Raw genomic sequence first — 23855 nt, forward strand, 5'->3', positions numbered from 1 at the left:
TTTTTTACATTTTATTAGGGACTCACACAACTCTTATCACAATCCATACATATACACACATCAATTGTATAAAGCACATCCATACATTCCCCGGCCCAATCATTCTCAAAGCATTCACTCTCCACTTAAGCCCTTTGCATCAGGTCCTCTTTTTTTTTGTTTCCCCCGCCCTCCCCGCTCCCCCCTCCCAATGTGCCCTTGGTAATTTATACATCGTTATTTTGTCATATCTTGCCCTATCCAGAGTCTCCCTCCCCCCACTTCTCTGCCATTCCTTTCCCAGTGATGAGGTCACACGTGGACCCCTGTAATCGGTTCCCCCTTTCCAACCCACTCGCCCTCCGCTCTGCCAGCATCGCCCCTCACACCCCTGGTCCTGAAGGTATCATACACCCTGGATTCCCTGTGCCTCCAGCCCCCATATGCACCAGTGTACAACCTCTGCCCTATCCAGCCCTGCAAGGTAGAATTCGGATCATGATAGTTGGGGGGAGGAAGCATCCAGGACCCGGGGGAAAGCTGTGTTCTTCATCGGTACTACCTCGCACCCTCATTGACCCATCTCCTCTCCTGAACCCCTCTGTGAGGGGATCTCCATTGGCCGAACTTGGGCCTTGGGTCTCCACTCTGCACTTCCCCCTTCATTCAATATGGTATATATATATAGACACACACATATATACATATACACACATATATCTTTTTTTTTTTTTTGCATGATGCCTTATACCTGGTCCCTTTGGCACCTCATGATCACACTGGCCGGTGTGCTTCTTCCATGTGGGCTTTTTTGCTTCTGAGCTAGATGCCCGCTTGTTCACCTTCAAGCCTTTAAGACCCCAGTCACTATCTCTTTTGATAGCCGGGCACCATCAGCTTTCTTCACCACATTTGCTTATGCACCCATTTGTCTTCAGCGATCCTATCATGGAGGTGTGCAGCCAATGATAGGATTTTTTTGTTCTTTGATGCCTGATAACTGATCCCTTCGGGACCACTCGATCACACAGGCTGGTGTGTTCTTCCATGTGGACTTTGTTGCTTCTGAGCTAGATGGCCGCTTGTTTATCTTCAAGCCTTTAAGACCCCAGTCACTATCTCTTTTGATAGTCGGGCACCATCACCTTTCTTCACCACATTTCCTTGTTCACCCACTTTGGCTCCAGCAGTTGTGTCGGGAGAGTGAGCATCATAGAGTTCCAATTTAATTAAAGAAAGTATTCATGCATTGAGGGAGTGTTTGAGTAGAGGCCCAAGGTCCTTCTGCCACCTTAATACTTAATCTATAAATATAGACACATCGATCTACTTTCCCATCCTCCTATATATATTTGCATGTACATGTCTTTGTCTAGACCTCCATAAATGCCCTTTGACTCCTAGCTCTTTCCTCCATCTCCCTTGACTTTCCTCCTGCCCTACTACCATGCTTCGTCGCCACCTGGGCTAGAGTATACCTCTTCTCTAAGCAACCTTACCCTTGATCATTCACCACCAGACCTGCCACTCCCCCTTCTCTACCATTTGGGGTCCCATGTTGTTCCCTTGTCCCTGTGTTTGTGAACACCACTTCCTTACCCACCCTACCCACCACCTCAAGTCCTCCCAGAACTGTTGGTCCCATTGTTTTTCCTCCAGATAGTTCATCCAGCCTGTCCTATTCAGACAGACCTGTGGAGACACTAACATGCACGAAAACAAGACTGAGGAAAACAAAGCAACAGTATACAACCTGACAACAAAACAACAACAAACCACTGACAAAGAACAAAACAAAACACTTCCCAAGAGCAAAGCTTGTAGTTAGTTCAGGGATCATTTGCTGGCCCTTAGGAGCGTTTTCCAGTCTAGAATGTTAGGGCACCACGCCCTGGCCCCAAAGTCCACTTTTAGCATTCCCTGTGGACCTTGACACTCCATTCCCTTGCTGTTCTGCTGCACTCCCCCAGTGCTTTGCCTCAGTCTGGTGGGATCAGGTCAGGTGAAATTCCCACACTGTGTCTCCGGTACAGTCCCCTGTATAGCCCTTAGCCAATGAGGGGCATCATTTCTCATAGTGGGGCCAGCCATGTTGTTCTCTTTATGGACTGGCTGCTCTACTCAGGAACATCATCCTCATGGCCTTGTGGGCCAGGCTGTGTTGCACTCTCTCCTCCTGCCCCTTCATCTACTCCCGTGTGCTCTGATAAGATATGTTCATCTCCCGGAGCTGCAGAGTCAATGTCGTCCTTTGGAACAAATTATTTTCGGGGGAGGGGCAGGAATCCACTTAATTTATGGTGCTGGGGCCAGCCTCCCAGACCTCTCCACTGGTTCCCTACACCACGCCGGATATTGCATTCACACCTTGCGGCACTGGGTTGAAGTCTGGTCCCACTTTCCCTGTGGAGATATAAACAATACCCTCCCTTGGGTGGATTAGTGCCCCATGCCCCCACTACTCTTTTCTTCCTTTTGTTTTCCTTTCCCCCCCTCCTCCACCATTGTCTACCATGTGCATCCCTGGTTTTGGTCTGGTCTCTTCCATACTACACAGTCTTCACCCCACAAATGTTTGTATACAGTAGCTTTTCCCCCTATGCCACTTTGGTTTTTTAAAAAAATTTTAAGTTCTTACCTCAGCGGGCTCATGTTGTACTTGTCCTTTTGTGCCTGACTTATTTCGCTTAGCATGATTTCCTCCAGCTCTTCCCATGCCGCTATGTGCCTCATACGTTCATCACTGCTTTTTAGTGATACATAGTACTCCATTGTATGTATATACCACAGTTTTTTTAATCCACTCGTCAGTTGATGGAAATTTGGGTTGCTTCCAAGTCCTTGCAATTGTGAACTGTGCCGCGATGAACATTGGAGCACAGATGTCTGGTCTTGGTTTGTTTCTTGCCTCTTCTGGGTATATGCCCAGTAGGGGGATTGTTGGGTCATATGGTAACTCTATTTCCATCTGTTTTAGGTATCGCCAGATTAATTTCCATAGTGGCTGTACGTACTTACAAGTGCAACAGCAGTGGATGAGAGTTCCTGTCTCCCCACAGCCCCTCCAACACTTGTTGCTTTCTGGTTTTTTGAATTGGGCTACCATTGAGGGTGTCAGGTAGTACCTCATTGTTGTTTTAATTTGCATTTCTCTTATGGCTAAAGATCGGAAACTTTTTCTCATATGTTTGTTGGCCATTCGGATTTCTGTCCCTGTAAAATTTCTGTTCAAGTCCTTTGCCCATCTTTCAAGTGGGCTATTGGTTTTTTTTCTTTTTGGAATCTAGCAGCGTATTGTAAATTTTAGTAATAAGGCCTTTGTCTGATGTGTCATTGCTAAAGATGTTTTCCCAGTCTGTGGACTCTCTTATCACTCTCTTGGTGAATTCTTTAGATGTACACAAGTGTTTTATTTTCAGTATATCCCATTTTTCAATTTGTGCCTCCTCTGCCAGCACCACTTTTTAAAGAGGGAATCTGCTTCCCATTTGATATGTGTGTGACCCTTATCAAAGATCAGTTGCCTGTATGCTGATGATTTTATTTCTGGGTTTTCAGTTCTTTTTCATTGGTCTGAGTATCTGTCATTGTACCTATACCATGTGGTTTTGACAACTGTGGCTGTATAGTATATGCTGAAGTCAGGTAAATCAAGCCCTTTTTTTGAGGAGTTCTCTGCTAATTCTAGGTTTCTTCCCTCTCCATATGAAGTTCATCATTAGTTTTCCACTTCTGTGAGGAAAGATGAGGGTAATTGTATCGGGATTGCATTAAACTTATATAGTGCCATTGGCAGAACTGGTATCTTGACTATATTGAGTCTTCTAATTCATGAGCATGGCATACACTTCCATTTGTTGAGGTCACTATTGTTTTCTTGCAATAGTGTTCTGTAGTTTTCCCCATATAGATCTTTTGTTTTTTAAGTCAGGTATATCCCTAGATATTTCAATTTGTATTTGGCTATTGTGAAAGGTAACACCTTTTTTTATCTCCCCTTCTGTGGCCTTATCTGATGTGATGGACTTTTGTTGATCTTGTATCCTGCCACTTTGCCAAACTCCTCTATTGCTTCTAGTACTCCCCTTGTGGAACTTTTGGGATTTTCCATATATAAAATCATATCATCTGCAAATAACGATTGTTTCACCTCTTCCTTCCCCAGACGAATATCTTTGATGTCTCTTCTTTGCCTTATGCTGTTAGCTAAAACCTCCAGCACAATATTAAATAAGAGTGGGGACAAGGACATTCTTGCCTGGTCCCCCTTTTCAGTGGGAATGTGTTAGTCTTCTCCATTGACTACCAGGTTGTCTGTTGGTTTTTCATATATAGCTTGTATTGTCTTCAGGAACTTTCCTTCCATTTCTATCTTCGCTAGTGTCTTAAACAGGAATTGGTGTTGGATGTTGTCGAATGCTTTTTCTGCATCTATGGATATTATCATGTGATTCTTATAATTTTTCATGTCAATGTGATGAATAATACTAATGGTCTTTCGTATGTTGAACCATCCCTGCATCCCTGAAAATTAATCCAACTTCGTCATGGTGAAATGTTTGTTTTATATTCTTTTGTAGTCTGTTGCCTAGTATTTTGTTAAGGATTTTTGCATCAATGTTCATTAGGGATATTGATCTGTAGTTCTCGATTCTTGTGGGATTCTTGCCCGGTTTTGGTATCAGACTTATACTAGCTTCATAGGAGGAATTTGGGAGTTTGCCATCTTTTTATATGCTCTGGAAGATTTTGTGTAGGATTGGGGTTCGTTTTTTCTATAGTTTATTTTGTATAGTTTTCTTATTTTCCCTCTCCTGAATCTCAGCCCTGATTTTTATAATTTCTTTTCTTTTTCTAGTAGTAGGATTGTCCTGCTGACTCTGCTCTAGTCGTAAATTTTGTGCCAGCATATCAGTCCTGAGTCTCTCTTCCTTTCTCAGATGTGCATGTATTGCTATGAAACTTCCTCTGATGACTGCCTTTGCTGTGTCCCATAACTTTTGGAACTTAATGTGCTCATTCTCGTTGGTTTCTTGAAATTTCCCAATTTCATCTCAAATTTGCGCCAGTACACACTCCATTTGCAGTAGAGAGTTATTCATCCTCCAATTGTTTGCTCTTGTTTCTTTGTCTTCCTTTTGTTGATTTCCAGCCTTATGACACAGTGGTCAGAGCGAGAGATATGTATTATTTCAATGTGCTTAAATTTATGTAGATTTGCCTTATGCCCCACCATGTGGTTTATCTTCGAATATGTGCCATAAGAACTTGAAAATAACATGAATTTTTTTTGTTTTGTTTTTGGATGAAAAGCTCTGTAAATATCTATCAGGTCAAATTTTCTAGTTGTGGAGTTTAGCTCTCTAGCTTCCTTGTTGAGTTTCTTTCTCTGTGATCTATCTTTCTCAGGGAGTGGTGTGGTGAAGTCACCCACTATAATCGTCAAGTCTGTAATTTCATTTTTAATTTTTCGTAGTGTTTGGTTGACGTATTCAGCGGGTCTCTCATTTGGGGAATATATGTTTACAATGCTTAGTGGTTCTTTGCCTACCATTCCCTAGAGCATTATATAGTGTCCCTCCTTATCTCTTTTTTGGTTGGCACTTGGAGGTCAATTTCATCCGAGATTAGAATTGCAACCCTGCTTTTTCTGTATTGCTGATTGCTTTGTAGGACTTCTCCAGCCTTTGATTCTCAGGCGATTTTTGTCTGTAGCTTTGAGATGTGTCTCCTGTGGGCAGAAGATAGATGGGTTGTGTTTTCGAAACCATTCTGCTAGTCTCAGTCTTTTAATGCCTGAGTTCAGTCCATTGATATTCAGGTTTATTATCTCCATCTGCGGATTCTGTGATGTCATCTTATACCTTTTGTGTTGGGAGTTTTCACACGTTCCTTTCTCATTAGTGTGTTGTGCATGTGTGTGAGTATCATTCTTGACTTCTTTCCATCCTTAAGCCAATGTTATCTTGAAGTCTGTTTTCTCTTTGTTGCCCTCTGGGTGAGGTTGTTCTAGGTGTTGGTCTCTTATATATGCTTTTTCAGTGTTGCTCTTTTGCCCATACTGCGTCGGCAAGGATCTTTTGTAGGGCTGGGTTTCTTCTAACGTATTCTTTGAGTTTTTCCTTGTGTGGGAAGACTCTAACTTCTCCATCTATCTTGATCGATAATTTGGCTGGGTAGAGTATTCTTGGGTTTGCATTATATTCCTTCAATTTTTGGAATATCTTACTCCACTCACTCCTTTTCTTCATAGTTTCTGCTGATAGGTCTGAGCATATTCTTATTTGAGAACATTTATATGTGATTGCTTCTTTTTCCCTAGCTGCTCCCCTTTCTGATTTTCTCCTTTTCCTCAAAGTTGGATAATTTACCTGTTATGTGCCTTGGTGACTTCTTTTTTGGGATCTAGTCTAGCTGGTGCTATTTCCGCCTCCAGAATGGTTGCCTGGTTTTCACTCATTATGCTGGGGAAGCTTTCCTCCAAGAATTATCTCACTATTGTTTCAGATGACTTCTTTGTTGTGTCTTCCTCTGGTAACACAATAATTCTAATATTGCTCCGCTTCATAGCATCAGACATAACTCTTAAGTTTTCTTCAGCTTCTCTGATGATCTTATTAGATTTTTGTCTGTGTTTGTTAAAGTCTTCTTGGCTGTCCTCCAAGTCATTGATGCAGATCTCTGATTCCTCCATCGCTTCTCAAAGTCCAAGAGGCTGCTACTGGTTTCTGTTGTCTCCTCCCTAAACTCCTGTATTTCCCTTTGGTTTATGACTTTTACCTCTTCCATCATTTTATCCATTTTCTGTATTGTTTCCCTCATATCCTATATGACTCCAAGTAGCATTCTGAAAATTTCTTTCTGTGGCAGCGCCATGTCTGCTTCTTCTATGCATGTCATTATGTTTAGGACATCTTCTGCCATTTTCCTTTGTTTCTCACATTTTTATGTTGAGGTCTTTGGGGCTGATGGCTGTTTGCATTGTGTTGTTTTAGAGGAGCCAGATACCATTTTCCAGGGAGTCGGAGGGCACTGGCTTTCTTTGGGAGACTTGTAGGAGTGTTTCTTCGAACTGCCTATAGCTTATTTCACTATGGAATTAACCTACCACTTTATCCTCCTGTCATTTCCCTATCATGAGAGAGTCCCAGAAGGCTGGTGGGTTGCCTTCTTTGGTGAGCAGAGGTTCTTCCAACAGCTTGGAATGTTAATGAGTGTTGGTTGAGCTGCCTTATGCCCCCAGGTACACAGGCCACAGGCAGGAATTCCCCAGTGATAAGTTGGGCAGTTTCCCATGGAAGGAAAGAGGACCTTTCCCTAGCCTCGGGCAAGCTACACAGTTTGGAGCTCACCTAGCTGGGTGTGGTACAGTCTTAAATGCCCTAGGCCAAAGGGAGTGTTCTGGAGGTCAGCAGTGGAGTGTGAGAGAACAAGAAAGAGACAAAGAGGAGGGAAAAAAATTAAAAGTAAGACTGTTTCGACTGTGCAGGGAATATAAGGAAGAGAGGGAAACAAAAGCAACTATGCAGCTGAGTCCCACTCCCCACCCATGGAGCTGCAAGGCTTTAGTCCCTCTGCAGCCCTCAAAGACCATGGGGGACAGAGACAGAGATATAAACAAAAGCAACAATGTAGCTGAACCCTGATCCCTGCCAGTGGAGCTGCAAGGGTATGGGTTTAGTCCCTGCCCAGACGCAGAAGTGGCAAGCTGTGGCTGTGCTGTGAAAAAGCCCCTGAACAGCCTTCTAGAGCTGTGGAGGAACAGAGAGCAGAGATGTAAGCAGAAGCAACAGTGTAGCTGAACCCTGATCCCTACAGGTGGAGCTGCACGGGTCCTGTCCAAGCCCTGAGGCAGGTGAAAGCATACTGTGGCTGTGTTGAGACCAATCCCCACTACAGGCTCCAGATGGTCCCTGCTCCAGCAGATAGAGTGGCGGGGCCAAGGTCACGCCCCAGCAGGCTTCCACTGAGCTGTGCCAAAAGCCCTCAAAACCCCATGGGTCTGTGGCTACTTACCTTTGTGATGTTCCTCCTATGTTCCAGCAGTGGTGAATTTCCCTCTAAGCAACGCTCCTTGACTGGGTTCTACGGAGTCCCTCTGGTATGTGTCCAAATCATCTTTTTTAATGGATAGAAGAATTTTTATTTTTCTCTCTATGTTAGCATTTTTTTCTTCCCTACCAAAAAATGTCTTGTTTTCGGAATCCTAGGCTCATCCACCACCTTGCTACAGCTCTGTCCCGGATGCAGCCTAGCTTGCCCTGGAGCTGCTGCCGGAACCACACAGCCCAGCCTGGTGTTTCTGTAGAGGGTGAGCCGCCGCCGCCTCCACAGTCAGCCTGCCCTCAGCATTCGGCCCACACAGAAGGGACCCCTGCCGGAACGCAGTCTGCAGTCCACAATCTGCACCAAGCCCGGAGAGCCTCAGACAAGAGTCGAGCTCAGGGAGGATGTTAGGCTCCAGGGTGTCACAGAGCAGCAAGAGAAAGACCAAGAAGAAACCTGACACTTGGGAAGAAGCGAAATTTCTGGTGGGCTCCATGGCAGTCATGAATGGCATGCGAAAGCAGAGAACTTTTTGCGATGTGATTCTCGTGGTCCAGGAAAGAGAGATCCCTGCTCATCGTGTGGTCTTGGCTGCAGCCAGCCCAGTTTTTAATGTCATGTTCACAACTGGCATGCTCGAATCAAAATCCTCTGAAGTAGAACTCAAAGACGCAGACCCTGACGTTATTGAACACCTGGTGGAATTTGCTTACACTGCCAGGGTTTCTGTGAATACCAACAATGTGCAGTCTCTGTTGGATGCCGCAAACCAGTACCAGATGGAACCTGTGAAGAACATGTGTGTTGATTTTTTGAAAGAGCAAGTGGATGCTTCAAACTGTCTCGGTCTAAGCATTCTAGCAGAGCGTCTAGACTGTCCTGAGTTGAAAGCCACTGCAGATGCCTTTATTGACCATAATTTCCCTGATGTTTCCAAAACTGAGGAGTTTCTCCACCTTGATGCTGAGCTAGTAACAAGTCTGCTCAACCAGGACTCCCTGACCGTGAGCGCAGAGGAGGAGGTTTATGATGCTGCCGTCAGGTGGCTGAGACATGATGCGCCGAATCGCCAGCCTTTTATGGTGGATGTCCTTGCTAACGTCAGATTTCCTCTTATCTCAAAAAAATTTCTTATGTAAAACCATCCCATTTGAATCCCTCATTCAAGACAATCCTGAGTGCCTTAAGATGGTGATGAATGGAATGCGGTATCATCTACTGTCTCCTGAGGATCAGAAAGAACTGGCAGATGGAGCAAGGCCTCGAAGACCACAGTCTTGTAGATATTTTAAGCCAAAGTTGGAAAAAGGTGCATATGGCACACGATCCTGAAGTGAGAATGTAACTTCAGAAATTTCATTTGATGCATGTTTTGCTCTTTAAAATTACCTGTGTTGATAACTATTTTGTATATCCAACCACATGTTTTTAGTCTTCAAGTAGAACAGTTTAAGTAACTGAAGAATTGACCCCAAATTTTCAAAAAAAGTCTCATTCAATAAAGTATGTTATTCTCAAAAGCCAGCATTATTAGAATTCCATCACAATATGTTCAGTATTTATATTAAATGTGCCCACCATCCCTTATTTTTGTTATAAAACTTTGTCTTGGAAATATTTTGCCACTTACTAGGACCTATTTATATTTTTTCATATTAATTATTTCTAATATAATAATTGCAGAGGCAGCTTTTGTTAGAAATTATTTACCTTGCCTCATGCAAAGTGAACAGTAGTTTATACTCTGATATAAGTAGGCTACTTATTAAATAGGATTGCTTGGTAATTATTTTTAAATTCTTATACTTGGCATTGTTCAGAAATTTGGAATGATATTAGCTGTCATTCATTGAGACCCTCCCATAGCTGCCCTATACCTGCCAGGAATGGTGGCTTTTCCTTATTATTAAATTGATTTCCGTCAGAGAACATTTTCAGTAGTAACATGTAATTTTCCAGAATTAAGTCAATATATTTTTTGGAGCTAATAAACTTATACACTATTATCTCTATATATTCCTTGGATTTAAATGATGACAGGAGGAATTACTGTATTAATTACTGGCTGAAAATGATAGAAAAGGAAATCTTAATCTTTTTTCAAATATTGTCAAGAAATGACTTCTTGGCACTCTATTTTAAAGGTGAATCATACCATTCTGAGGATGCCAGGGAAGAGAGAAGAACTTTTAATCTATGAAAAGAGGATAATTGGATTTCAAATAGTTCACTGAGAAATTTAATTAAAAATAACCAGATTTCTTTTTTTTCACAACTTTTGGAAGATTGCTTTATGATCCTGAGGGAAAGAGAAGGGTGAGTATGTTGGGCAGAAATATATTAACCATTGTGCATTTCAAGGAAGGTTCACCATTGCCATTTCGGTGTTCTAATTGGAAAATTCTCCTTTAGAGATGACAGACTATTTCTTGTGCTCCTCATTTTAAGTGGGGGCTCCTCTTTTGGCTTGATATCTCTGCATAATTTAGGCGATGGGTTCCGTGGCCTTTTGTGTCCACTGTAGTTTGACAAAATGGCAGGCCATTCTTAGGCCTGGTACACTCTTGATAGATTCTTATATAGAAAACCTAGATTTTTATTTTATTTTCCCTCTTACCATACCTATCGATGTTTGGGATATATTTCTCCTATTGATAATGGTGAGTTGGGTATTTCTCAAACTACTGACGTTCAGATGTGAGACAACTTCCAATTCTGTTTAAGACCGATGCCTCTATCCTTTTCTGGGAATTTTATTACATACCCTGAAGTCATTCAAGGCTCTTGTCTACATTTTCTATTGATTATGTATTTTATAATGAATGTTGGATTTTGAGTGTGAACATGGCAAAGGTAGGTAATTTCTTTTTTGTCTTCAAACTAGGACCAACAACTCTTTATTAAATAGATTGTGAACACATGTTCTCTTAATAAGCACTTTCATAAATAATAGTATAATAGAGAAAAACATTTTCATCTGTTGAAATCTACTATGTGGTTCATTTTGCATAAGCATGAATAGGAATGTAAGACAGGTGTAACAGTACTAAATAAAAAGAGGAATGAAAATAATGAAGTCATCTTTATGAACGTCACAGAAAGCATGTTCTCCCTTTATTCCGGCTCGTAGCTCAGAAACTGTTGATAGAGGTTACTGTTCTCAGCCCAGATTAGGTGGAGGAGAGGATTGAGATGGAAAAACCCTTGCTTACAGTTAAATATTATACATGTCAATTAATAGTTGTTGTAAACTGTGTTTCTCTACATATTTGTAAGTGATGATGTAGCAATCCCTGGTGCCACAAAGTTCACGATCGTGGATGCTATTTGAAAGGTGAGCAGGTACCACCCACCAGCTGGCTCCTTGCACAATTAAACTCACAATCTATGTCCAAAAAGATTACAGTTTAGAGATCCCTATGGGGGCAGTTCCAGTCTCTACAAAGGGTGACCTGTAGTCAAAATGGACGATACATATACAAAACAACATATCAGTGATGCAGTCTGGACTCTCCCTAACAGATATTAAACACATGTTTCCTCCTGGTGCTCCTAATCTGAGTTCTAGTCTAGTCAACTGTTTTGGATAATGGCAAGTTTGCTCTTTATGATACTACTTAGTGGAATCATAAATAATTTTCATTTTGCCTTTTAAACTTGGAAGATTTTCCTGAACCTTATGGCTTCATATACTACTTTCATTATATTTTGAAATTAATTAATTGTCATTTCTGTTTTCTGTATTCATTGCTACACTTCACTTACTCTCTATTAGAATGTGATCATCTCTTAAGTGTCCTCACTATTTGAAGAAAACAAAACATTTTGAAGGCTCTTATAGTTCTTGTACCCACTCATCAATTGTATCAAGATAATTTGTACGTATGTCATCATCACTATTTCCTAGACATTTCTTTTCTTCTTTTTAAAAAATCAATTTATTGGGGGCTCGTACAACTCTTATCACAATCCATGCATCCATCATGGTCATCTCCTCACTCTTAGTTTGCAGATTTCAATGTGCTCTGCAGATAATTTTGTCCCACGGTCTCCTCTTCTAGGAAGAAGGACTCTGATTCAAACAGCACTCCATTTCCAGACCCGTGTGTCCTGCGCACTTCTACTGGACAAGCTACAGCGATTTAACAAAGAATATTAATAGGTTCAGAGATTGAAAAAATACTCAGTTCAGTTTTCAACATAAAATAAAATTTGAAAACCTTCAATACGAATAATGAGTTAAATTTGAGATATGGCAACACAGAAAATCAGTCTACAAATGAGATGGATGTACTCAGATAAATGACAATTTATCTTAGTGTTTCCTCGAGGTATGAACATTTTTCACCCTGTTCTCAGAACTACGTTTTATGGGGATTCATGATAACCTGGAAGAGTTAGACCATAGAAGTGTTTGCTATATGTCATTTGCTTTGTTTTGGTTTTTTTTTCTCCTCAGGGGAGCAGATTCTTCCCATTCTAAATTGTAATGCAGGATTGTTATGCTGGGAATCTACATGGTGATGAAGTGGGAGAACAGGGAGTTTCTGTGTGTTCTTCTGATTGAGTCTGAACCTTTTATATCACCTGGGCAGTAAGGCTCTGACCTTCATGCCTGTGGTGTAGTTTATAGTTTGGCCTGTCCATGCTCCTTTCCTTCATTGCAAAATCTCCTTTATGTTTGAACTTTTAATATCTGTTCACGATACCTTCGCACGTAGGTCTCATGGGTAGGATAAGGGGTGTCTGGTTGATAGGGGAAATATTTTACCTCCAGCTATGAAAAGTCAATGGATTTGACCTTTCTCTGGTGAGAAATCTTTTGAGTTGATAAAAGTCTCTCCCTCCAGTGTCTGAAACACAGGGCTTATTTTGAATGTTCACTTGAAAATCTGGAGGGGTTTTATACTCAAAGCTCACAAAGTTCGGGGCTCCACTAATGACTGGCCCCAGAACTTTCTCACTGTCTCAGTAAACAGTACTCTCTCTAGCAATTTATAAAACTTTAATTTATGTTTTTGTTTTATCAAAAACATGTGTTTAGTAGCTTCTGATTCCGGTAAGCAGAACACAGTTGTTCCCATCTGAATAGACCTCCTCTAGATTTCGGATGGCATTTGATATGCCAATTCACTTCAGTTCTCTGATGGTGCATGCACGGACTCCTAGCATCAGTGCACCCACGGCTCATGTTGCAAAATAAGAAGCAGGTGCCTGACTCAGAGAGGAGGAGACAGTCCAAGAGAGACAGAGCAGGGGTCCAGAGTAGAAATGGAGGGGCAGGTATCCAGAGAAGGCCTAGAGTTTGTACGTGGGCAGAAAGTTGTGGTCATCTCCACGTGACTACACATTATAGAGGGATGAATGGACTGATAGTATAGGATGTTTCATCACCCAGAACTGGGAAACTGATCTACATTTGATCAACCCTATTCTCAGTCCCTAGGTTCTTCAAGCTGAAACCTGAGAAACCAGTTCCCTGGCCTTGAAATGAAGTGTATCCAATGGTTACTAAGTTTCCTCGAGCCCTGAGCACTTGAATTGTTTTAGGACTATTCAGCAAGGAAGGATTCCCACACCCTCCGCCCCAGAAAATAGGTACTGTATACTAGAAAATTATCTGAGTTTGGAGAGATATGTCCTAATCTTATGGGCTCTCACTAATCTTTTTCACAACACTGATATCATTTTTACATTAAAATTTACAACTTATGTTAATCTTGTTAATCTGTCTTTAATACATCTTGCAAAATTATTAAATTTACTTGGGGAGTTCTATCAGACTTATGATAAAATAATATTTCATTATATTTTAAAGAATGTATTGCTTGGTTTTGTATGTTTTCTGAATACTTTACATATTTTATATTATTTAATTGATTGCTTTTCAATTTTTCTTATAAAATATTTTGTAGGCTGGTTTTTATGTGAGGAGAGGAAATAAGAAAATGTTATGCCTATTAAAATAACATTTTGGTATACATTATTTTAAATGAGTAAAAAAATAGAAGTTCATGGAAGAAATAGCTGACTATTTATGAAAACACACTCATTACATGTATAGTAATATTGAGGATGATACAGTAAAATGAGTAAGACTTACCCCACACCCACCACAGTGAATCAGTGAAAAATCACTATACCTCATCACAGACACAGAGGAATGGCCCCCTTGAATGATCTGTATTATTCCATGAGAAGCTGATTGTGTCAGATCTCATCTATGAAGTGAGAGAAATTATAGGGGTCGTGTATAAATGGATACATCTGTACCCGTCATGACCAGCTGTCAACCCACATCATGAGATACATCCACCACTAGCCATCAGGATTCCAGACCACATTTGAGATGAGCAGCGGAGCTATCCTGGTGTGTGGCTCTGTCAAGTTCTCGAGGTTATCTCTTATTTATACCTGATGTAGACCAGAACTGCATTCATGAATGTGAATTATGAGCATGTATAAGTGCCCTATAGAGTTGAAAGCTGAAACCATCACCCCGATACATCAATAAGCAAGGACATTGCCATATAGGGTGCTCTTGAACCACTGATACTGAAGTGCACTCATCAAGGAGTGACTATGGAGCTTTATTTTCCTATTGGCAGTCATCCTGGGTAAGATAAGACAGAGAAAACACTGTGGCAGCTCCAGAGCCCTCACCTTCTGGTTTACCTCCTCACAGGTGTTATGCCCAGATGCAGTTAGTGCAATCTGAGGCAGAGGTGCAGAAGCCAGGAGAGTAGGTGAAGGTGTCCTACAGGACTTCCGGATACACCTTCTCCAGCTATGGTACGAATTGGGTGTGACAAGTACCAGGAAAAGGCCTTTAGTGGAAGGACTGGATCAGTACCCACGCTGGGAAGTCAACATATGCCCCGGGCTTCACACAAGGCAGGAAGACATCTCCTGGGATGCGTCATTCAGCACAGTTTATCTACAGACTGGCAGCCTGAACTCGAGGACACTGCCACCTCTTCCTGTGTGAGACACACGCTGTAGAAATCCACATCCTGAGAGCGTCAGGACACCTGAGGGCAGGGCAGCTGTACTCGCTGAGGCAGTGACTCAGAATATTTAGTTGAATCTTCTCTTTATTTACCTCCTATGAACTTAGAGATGAGAAACAAAGACAATTACTTTCTGTGAAATTATCATTATAATACCGTGAAATTAAATCTGCCCCTCAAGGGGGGAGGTTAAAAATACCTTGGTATGTAGCCTTTCCTTATCTCTCTGTGTAAACACTTACATCTCGGTACTGACAACTATGCCGACTCCATGAAGGTTCGAATTACCACCTCCAGACACAATGAAAAAAACACAGTTTATTGGCAGAGAGAAGGTGAGAAAATGGAAGCCAAGACCATCTAGTACCCAGTGAGAAAAGAGGAAGAGGGAGTCAGTGTGATCCCAGACACAAACTTCCTGCTGGGAGAGACCTGGGCTGCAGGGGGGATTCAGAACCCACATATCGCAGGTCACACCCCAGGGGCAGGTGCCCATGCATGGTTTCAGGGCTGGTTTCTTCTTGTGATCTGGGGATGCTTCTCCATCGCACTGTTTCCCCCAAGGAATTTATCTATTTTTTTATGACAAAGGAATGCAAGATTATTGTATAAGAAATATTTAAAATCAGACTATTGCAGGTAGGATGTATAATAATGGAATTGAAATCTCAACAGCCGAATGTGAGAAGGAGCAGATAAAATATAATTTTTATTTCTTAGTGTTATACCTCACTTATTTGTATATTAGTGTTTACAGCAAATGCATGTTTCAAGTACTGTTTAATAATAGTTGAATTGGTTGGATTTCCTTGAAGGCGGACATGATCTTATCACAAACAGTACTGTATTTCATGATGTGTTTAGCAAGATCCTTCCTGCCAATGAATGCCATCCCCTTCTCTTCATTGTGTTGTTCTTTGCGTAGTAAATCTTATGGTTTCCTGATCAACTTGCAATACCATTTAAGTCCTTTTAAGCTCACTAATGCCTAGAATACCAACTAACCTTCAAGTATCCCATTTCATCTTTTGCCCCTTCCAATCTTCCTAAATTTATAGTATGCAAATTATCAATTTTGATCATTAGAAGACTTTTGCGGCTCTTTCTCTTTACCTTGAGTCATGCCCCAGCAGCAAAGGAAGATCCTGACAGCTCCACTCCCAAAGCCTTTACCCAAATTACATCCTCATGGCTGAATCCCCTCCAAGAAACCAGCTCTACTTCAGTCACATTTTGAGTGCCCTCGAACATGAGGGGTCCATCCTCTAACAGTAGTTTCAACAATTTCCTAATTCCTTTTCTTATGCTGTCAGTATTTAACAATGCTTCAAAAGTATGCATAAGATTTTCAAAGCTTCTTCCACTGAAGAAGGTAGTGGGGTCCTTCTGCATTGTCTAGTCTTAGTCTGGAAGCTTTGATGAAATCTGTTCATTTTGGGTGATCCTGCTGGCATTTGATATAACAGTGACATATCTTCCATCATCACAGCAACACACAAGCCACCACAGTATGATGAACTAACAGACAGGTGGTGAGAATATAACATTATTCCTTCAAAATACACCATACAAATTCTGGCTAATATTTTAATTACAACAAATAAATAATTGCCGAACTCCACCAAATAGTGGAGTAATTCAATTCAATATTTTCAATTTTGGTCTTAACATTTAAATAAAAAGCCATGAGGACATCAAGAATTTAAGTCATGAGAACAACAAGAATTTAATAAGTAAACAAACAAATAAATGGGTCTAGAAAACTAGAGTCAATGACCAATATATAGCATACTCAACCAAAAACAAAACATATTGCTCCCGTTAGGCTGGAATTTATTTCAGAAATAAAGTGAAGCATGAAACGAATAGAAACACATAGATATTTAATAGAAATACAGATAGATGAGAGATACAAGATATGGACAGGCTATATAGAGAAAATTGACAGCTAAATCAATAGTTCAGCAGATTGATGGACCAATTAATAGATTTATGATAGATAGATAAATAGATAGAAAGATAGCAGAGATAGGAATATGTATAGATGGATGACAGAGAGAAAGAGAAACTCATTCAACAGACACCAGTGTCATTGTGCATTCAGGTTCAGGGGTTTGGGCTGAGTCCAGACAGATGGTGTTCACAGAACACTCTTGTCTATACTGAGATAAATTGAAGACTAAATGCACAAACTACTACATGCAGTGTGTCATAAGGAGGAAGGATGTTATAAAACAATGACTCACTCTTCAAGAGATTGTCTCAAGTACCTGGGTCCCCACAACAGGAACATATCAGTTATTTGATGTGTGTGGTGATGCAGATAAAAGTAGGTCAGGGAAGCTATGTGAGACCAGAGTGTAAGCACCACGAAGGGAAAGTTGGGATGTATTGCATAGGGTCTCGGGACAAACAGCACATGACCCAGTTCAAGACTCAGTGCATGGGGAGCAATATACAGGTTTCCTTCCTGAATTTGGGGCCTCCCTATTCAATTTTCCCCTGTGTCATGGTTTTTATTCCTCTTCCTGTCTCTGAGAACCAAGATTTAGATGTTTTTAGCATAACCGTCAACTCCAGAGAACAGAGGGAGGAGAATGAAGCATGGAATTAGGACATCTTCTCTGGGTCCTTGCTCTTTTCTTGGGAGACCCCGAGTGCACAAACCTGAGGTGCTTTCTCCCCATCAGAGGAGAACTGAAGGGAAACGTTTTAATATTATTTTTTATTTTTATCTTTACACTTGCTTGTGGATTGTGGGAAGATTTACCAAGATTAATGCTCATTCAACTATTCATACACTCTTGTTTCATTTCATTGACTGTAATACACACAAACTCCTGTTACAATTACCTTTGCTTTCCAAATATTCTGAATGTTCCCCTGGATAAATGTTGCCCTTTTAATCACAGAACTTAGATAATTTTAAGGTAATTGTATCTACCCAGGATTATTGCTCCCAGGTAGGCTTGTCAATTATTTGACTGGAAGTTTTTCCAAGGGGTGAGTTCAGTCCCACACCTGAAGCGATGCTGGAAGCCATGGTCTCAGGACTTCCACAAATCGACCCAACAAGGAAGCCTAGTCTTTGTATTATTCTTTTGTGTGTGTGTATTGTTTCACTTTTTGTCCCACTCTACCCAAGACCTTCTAACGCTATCTTTTCCAAAGAAGTGGGTACTGATAGCAAGGCACCACCTATTTCTTCTGGTCATAGAGATCAGGAGACTCCTATCCATGATTCATTACAACATTGGATGAATGGTTTCGTTGTGTCTTCAAGGATCATCACTCTGGAAAGGGTGAAACAATTAGCTGCACCTAGTGTGGTTTAAAGTCCCCAGTCACTACTCTCAAAGCCCAGATGTAGGACATTGTCTTTGTGCGCCGTTATCTCAGCGAGTCTTGTGTCCCTGAGCCCCAAGGCCTCCTCCTGAGAGAGAGAAAAGTTAACAAACTGATGATTTTCTTTAGTTTAGATCACAGTAGGTCAGAGAAATGTTTAGACAGATTATGAAATTTATGAGATTGTGAAACTGATGAAGGTGAGATATTCTCCATGTTGGATTTTTAACTTCTCTAACAAACAGCTACCCTGTCAGAGAGACGGTGACAAGGGCCAGGTTGACCATGAGTATTCAGAGTGACACACTCATCTTTGACTTTAATCTGCACAGATTTGTCTGACACTCCGAGTAAAGCTGACATTCCCTGAGATTTGTTTCCTCTTCTCAGGCAGCAGGAAGTACAGGAGAGACCTGGGCGCTAGGACACACCTGAGAGTCTATTGAGAGTCTATTTAGAAGGGGTCATTCAGTTGATGAGATTCTTCAAAGTCTTCACTAAGGAGACAGAGGTACCTTCCATCATGGACATCATTCCCCACAGACAGTAAGGAGGGACCCAGGCTCCTTGGGCTGCAGATTCACACTGGGTTTGAAACCACTCTCGCCTGAGTGTGAATGAGAGATGCACTAAGTGGAGTCACAGTTCAAAGCTCTCTGTGTGTGAGGTTCTAGTGCTAGTGCCAGTCTTGTCTCCCCGCCCCCGCCCTCTCTCTCTCTCTCTCTCTCTCTCTCTGCATGTGTGTGTTGCAGGATGTTACTAGGATTAAGTTCTGTCCCTCCCAGGAGTCCCAAGACCTGGGTATCCAGGGTTATAGGGCTGGAGGAGTCTGACACGTAGGGCAGGGCAGAAATATGCAAAGTGGAAGACATCCATTTTAGACCCACAGGCCACCTCCACAGGGGAAGGTTTCTCATCACCCAGCTGGTGAACTCAGTGTGATTCCTTTGCATCCTCCTTGCAAGATGGGGTCTGCCACCCTAGATCTCCTCATTGCTCTTCTCCCAGGTCAGGATCACCACAGGTTTGAGATGAATGGAGGATGTGTGTGCAGAGGGAGTCTCTCATCTCTCAATCCTATCTCCACAAGTGTCTGTGCTCAGGTGCAGCTGGTGCAGTCTGGGGCAGAGGTGAAGAGACCTGGGGAGTCTTTGAGGATCTCCTGTAAGACATCTGGGTACAGCTTTAATAGAAACTGGATTGGCTGGATTAAGCAGACACCTGGAAAGGGCTTGGAATGGATAGGGATAATTTATCCTAGTGATGCTGATACCAGGTACAACCCATCCTTCCAAGGAAAAGTCACCATCTCCACAGAAAACTCCATCAGCACCATGTACCTGCAGTGGAGCAGCCTGAAGGACTCAGACACGGCCATGTATTACTGTGCAAGAGACACAGTGAGAGAAACTCCTTCCTGAGAGGGGCAGAAACCCTCAGCCTGATGCAGCTGCAGAGCAGGAGTCTCAGAGCATCTCTCAACTCAGCACCAGAGAACAGAGTGTCTGCTGTCTCCCAGTTCGTGAAACCAATAACACAGGCCACTGGCACGACAGGGCGACATCTCCCCACATGGGAGCACTGATGTATCATACCAGTAAGAGTTTCTCTGGAGTGGCCCACTGTGTAACTTCTGATTAACCGCAGCACTATACAGCATATGACGTAAGGTTTCTTCATGAAATTCTCAGAGTTCAGCCCTTGAAGCTCTTGAAGATTGAGCAGGTGCGTTGTCATATAGGAAAAAAAAAATCAGCTCAAATGTCCTGGCCTTTTCCTCATTAAGGCCATTCCCAATGTTACTAGAATTTCTTCCTAAGAAGTAGCCATGATCTTTGCTTGCTTTCTAACTTGATTCAGTTGCCTGCATTCAACTTGATTCAAGAAACAGCTTTATAGAAACTTCCTGGGGGAGCAGTGGTGCTGTGGCATTAACAAACTGCTCATGGATCCCAGACCTGATACCAGTTAGTTACTGGTATGAAGAAGAATATGGCATCAGGCCTGGAAAAAGGCTTATGACTTATGGCTTATGAACAACCTGTGATATGAAGATAACACAATCTTGCTTGCTGAAAGTGAGGACTTGAAACACTTGCTGATGATGATCAAGGATTGCAGAGGTCATTATGTATTAGGATTCAATGTAAAGAAGACCAAACGATGCTGGCCAGATTCCAATTTTGTTGTTGTTTATGATTACTGTTTATTTTGAACTGACTTTGAAAAGTCAGCATACTTCATGAAGACTCCAGACACCCGCCTTCCTTCCAGGTCCTCTCACAACAAGCTGCCAGGAAGAGAATTCACTCTCTCTCCCAATAGCTCAAGTCAAAGCAAAACAAAAAAAGTGTTACATGACTCAGTCTTTATAAGTGGCCTTGATATTGCCTTGTCTGTTTGAACCAAGTGAAATAAAGCTCAAAGGATTGAAATTTTCTTTTATGTTGCAGGATCCTTCTGCATTTAAACTCTGAAAATTGTCTTTCATTGTGGGACTTTGTGATTCTTTACAATTATTATTGTCCATTCCTAGATTGTTTTCTTCCTTCAATAAAGTCTTTGATATTTACTGAAAGCTCTTGCTTGTCTTTGAAAGGAAGAATAGAAAAGTAAATGTAATATGTACATTTCATGACCATCGATGTCTACCAATCACTATCAAGTTCCTAAAAAGAAATAAAACAAACAATAAATATTAATAAACTTACTATTTATTTGAGCAAAATGTAGTACACACCAACGGATTGAAAAAGTTATCTTCAATAACTAATTTTTGTTCCAAGATTATATTTGTTGTGATTATAATAACTAAGGAGAATCTTACTACAGTGTAAGAACAATTAAGAACATTGGACATTCTGTTTGAGGCCATACCCCAACATGCTTAACTTTGTGTGGCAATGTAAACTCCACAGCTTGACCAAGGAACCTCCCCTTAGGATATGAGATGGTGCCACAGCATGTTGGAACACCCCAGTTACTTGTTTGTTTCCTTGGCTAAATCTGTAAACCACTCCCACCTTTTTTTTCCCCAGGAGCTTTCCTTCAGGAATGTTCTGGTTTAGTTCTTGCCTGATTCAAGTAAAGCAGACCCTTTCACTTTCATGCTGCTCCTGTCTTTTTTCTCAGCTAGAGTGGTGTCGCTAACTTGTTTCACACTTCTTTTGGCTGAGTGTGTTTTTCAATGTGAAAATATACTCTGTCTTATAGAGTCACTGTGATTCGAAATCACCTTAATGACAGTGAGGTTGGGATTGGTGTTATCACAAAGAAGATGATGGGGGTCAGACTTTCTCTTCTCAGTTTCTGAGAAGAATTGGATTGTCTCTACTTCATTCTTGGGGCTTCCAAAATGCAGAACATCTCATCAATTTCCAGGTAAAATCTCAAACCTAGTGGAAAACATTACGTCATGGACAGGGTCCTCTAGGATCCACAAACCTTGTCCGTAGTCATGAATTACCTGTGGAGATTCTTCTGCCAAGTGGTTACTTCTTTCTGATAGTTTCCAGATTCCCAAAATGGGTTGACATAATAAGGTTTCCATTACTTGTCATCAGTAATTATTTTCCCTCTTCCTAGTTGTCCAAGATTTGGGCCTAGGATTGATGAATCCCTCAGATTCTCAACGTAAACTTTGCTATCTCTGGTGACTACTGAATGCCAGAGCTGGAGCTGCCAAAACCTGCAGAAGAGGTTGGAGTAGTTGTGAGCAATATATTCTAGTAGCAGAAAACAGCCTCCCATCCCTATGGAACTGGTACTCGAACTCCAGAAGAATACCCACAAATCAGTTATCTTGCATCTGAGCTCAATCACACTGAGGGCACAGCTGTCCACTCATGTGGGAGAGAATCAGAGAGAGAACTCAGGTTAGCAGGGCAGGCGTAGGTGGGTAGAAACTAATAAATATTAAAAACTCACCTAACAACACAGAAGGCGCACAGCAAATAGCCCAATTAAACAAAAACAGAGAAGACGAATTAAAGTGATAAATACCCAGTTTTAATGCTCATGATAAAAGAAAGGTGGCTGGAATCTCCCAGATCAGAAATCAGAGAAGAGACACCATTCCACAGATTTTATGGACAGTGAAAGGCGAAAAAGAATCTAATAATGTCCCCACATAAGAAACGGATCATAGAGCTGCTCACTGTCATCATGCCTATCCAGCGGTTGAGGGGAACGAGAGGGGATGCACTGTGACCTCTCAGATGGCAAAGGCTGTTGTGTTTGCCATATAAAGCTTATAACTTGAAAGTTACTTTCTTAAAAAATTTAATAATGTGCAACAAAGAAATACTTGGTACAGAACCTGTTTAAGAGCTCTATTTTCCTGAGAATGCTTGTGTTTCTCTGAGTCTGAGGGAGAAGAGTTGCCCATAATCTCTACACAATCGCTTCTAAATATCAGGGAAGATGCAAATGCAGCTCTCTGCCTGCTGATAAGCCAGCCACAGCCCCTGATGTTTGAGATCTCAGAGGACATTCCAGTTTCCGGGTCTCTGCTGTTACCATTTCGTGACAGGAGCTTGTCCAGAGGACACATCATGAATTTTGCAGCAACACTGGCTTTCATTTTGGCTATTTCACATGGTAATTGTGGTGTACCGTACTGTGTGTGTGTGTGTGTGTGTGTGATGGTGAGTGATTTAGTTTGTATGTGGGTCTGTTTGCAGGTGGTCAGTGTGAGGTGCAGCTGGTGGAGTCTGGGGGCGATATGAGAAAGCCTGGGAGGTCTCTGAAAATCTCCTGTGTAACCTCTGGATTCAACATCAAAAAGGATGGCATGAATTTGGTCCACCAGGCTCAAGGAAAGGGCCTGCAGTGGGTTCTCGGGTATTAATAGTGGTGGAAGGGTCAATGCACCATCTCCAGAGACAACTCCAAGAACACACTCTATCTTCAAATGGACAGCCTGAAAGCTGAGGACACGTCCATGTATTACTGTGCAAGAGACACCCAATGGGCGCAAATCAGTGAGAGGCCATACACAAATTTTCCCTGCACAGAGGACAGTGGTCTCCAGGGGGCGCTCAGGACCCACAGAGCACAGGGCTCAGACCCAGGAGCAGGTGCAGCTGGAGCTTCAAGGCTGGTTTCCTGTGGGGATCTGCGGATTCTGCTAAATCTGTTTCCCTAGGGAATCTCTCTCTAATTTAAGAATATTAGTTCTGTGCCTACTTCTGGTATCTGTGAATTCAAATAGTATATTGTAATGGGAGAATATAGTCTGTCTTACAGCAACAAACAGTCTGTCCCTTAAGGGCAGGAAATGACTCTGTCAGGTGTCCCTGCATCAGAGTTCTCATGACGCTCAGATAAATACTTTCCAATCAGACTCAGGGGAAATGGGAGACTGGGAAAAGGTCACTATTAAGTGCCAACATTATTGACTGAAAATTTCACAGTATATTCTTCCATCACTTTGTAAGGTTTCATGACAATCACTTATTCAAATTATAGAAACGT

At 41.7% G+C, this 23855-nt stretch overlaps 1 pseudogene; it reads left to right on the forward strand.

Annotated features, from left to right (window-relative positions):
• Positions 1–8429: 8429 nt before the first annotated feature.
• On the forward strand, positions 8430–9357 carry LOC142436105 (kelch-like protein 7 pseudogene; annotated as a pseudogene).
• Positions 9358–23855: the final 14498 nt, after the last annotated feature.

The sequence above is a fragment of the Tenrec ecaudatus genome, unplaced genomic scaffold (genome assembly GCF_050624435.1).
Source record: "Tenrec ecaudatus isolate mTenEca1 unplaced genomic scaffold, mTenEca1.hap1 Scaffold_151, whole genome shotgun sequence".
Lineage (NCBI taxonomy): Eukaryota > Metazoa > Chordata > Mammalia > Afrosoricida > Tenrecidae > Tenrec > Tenrec ecaudatus.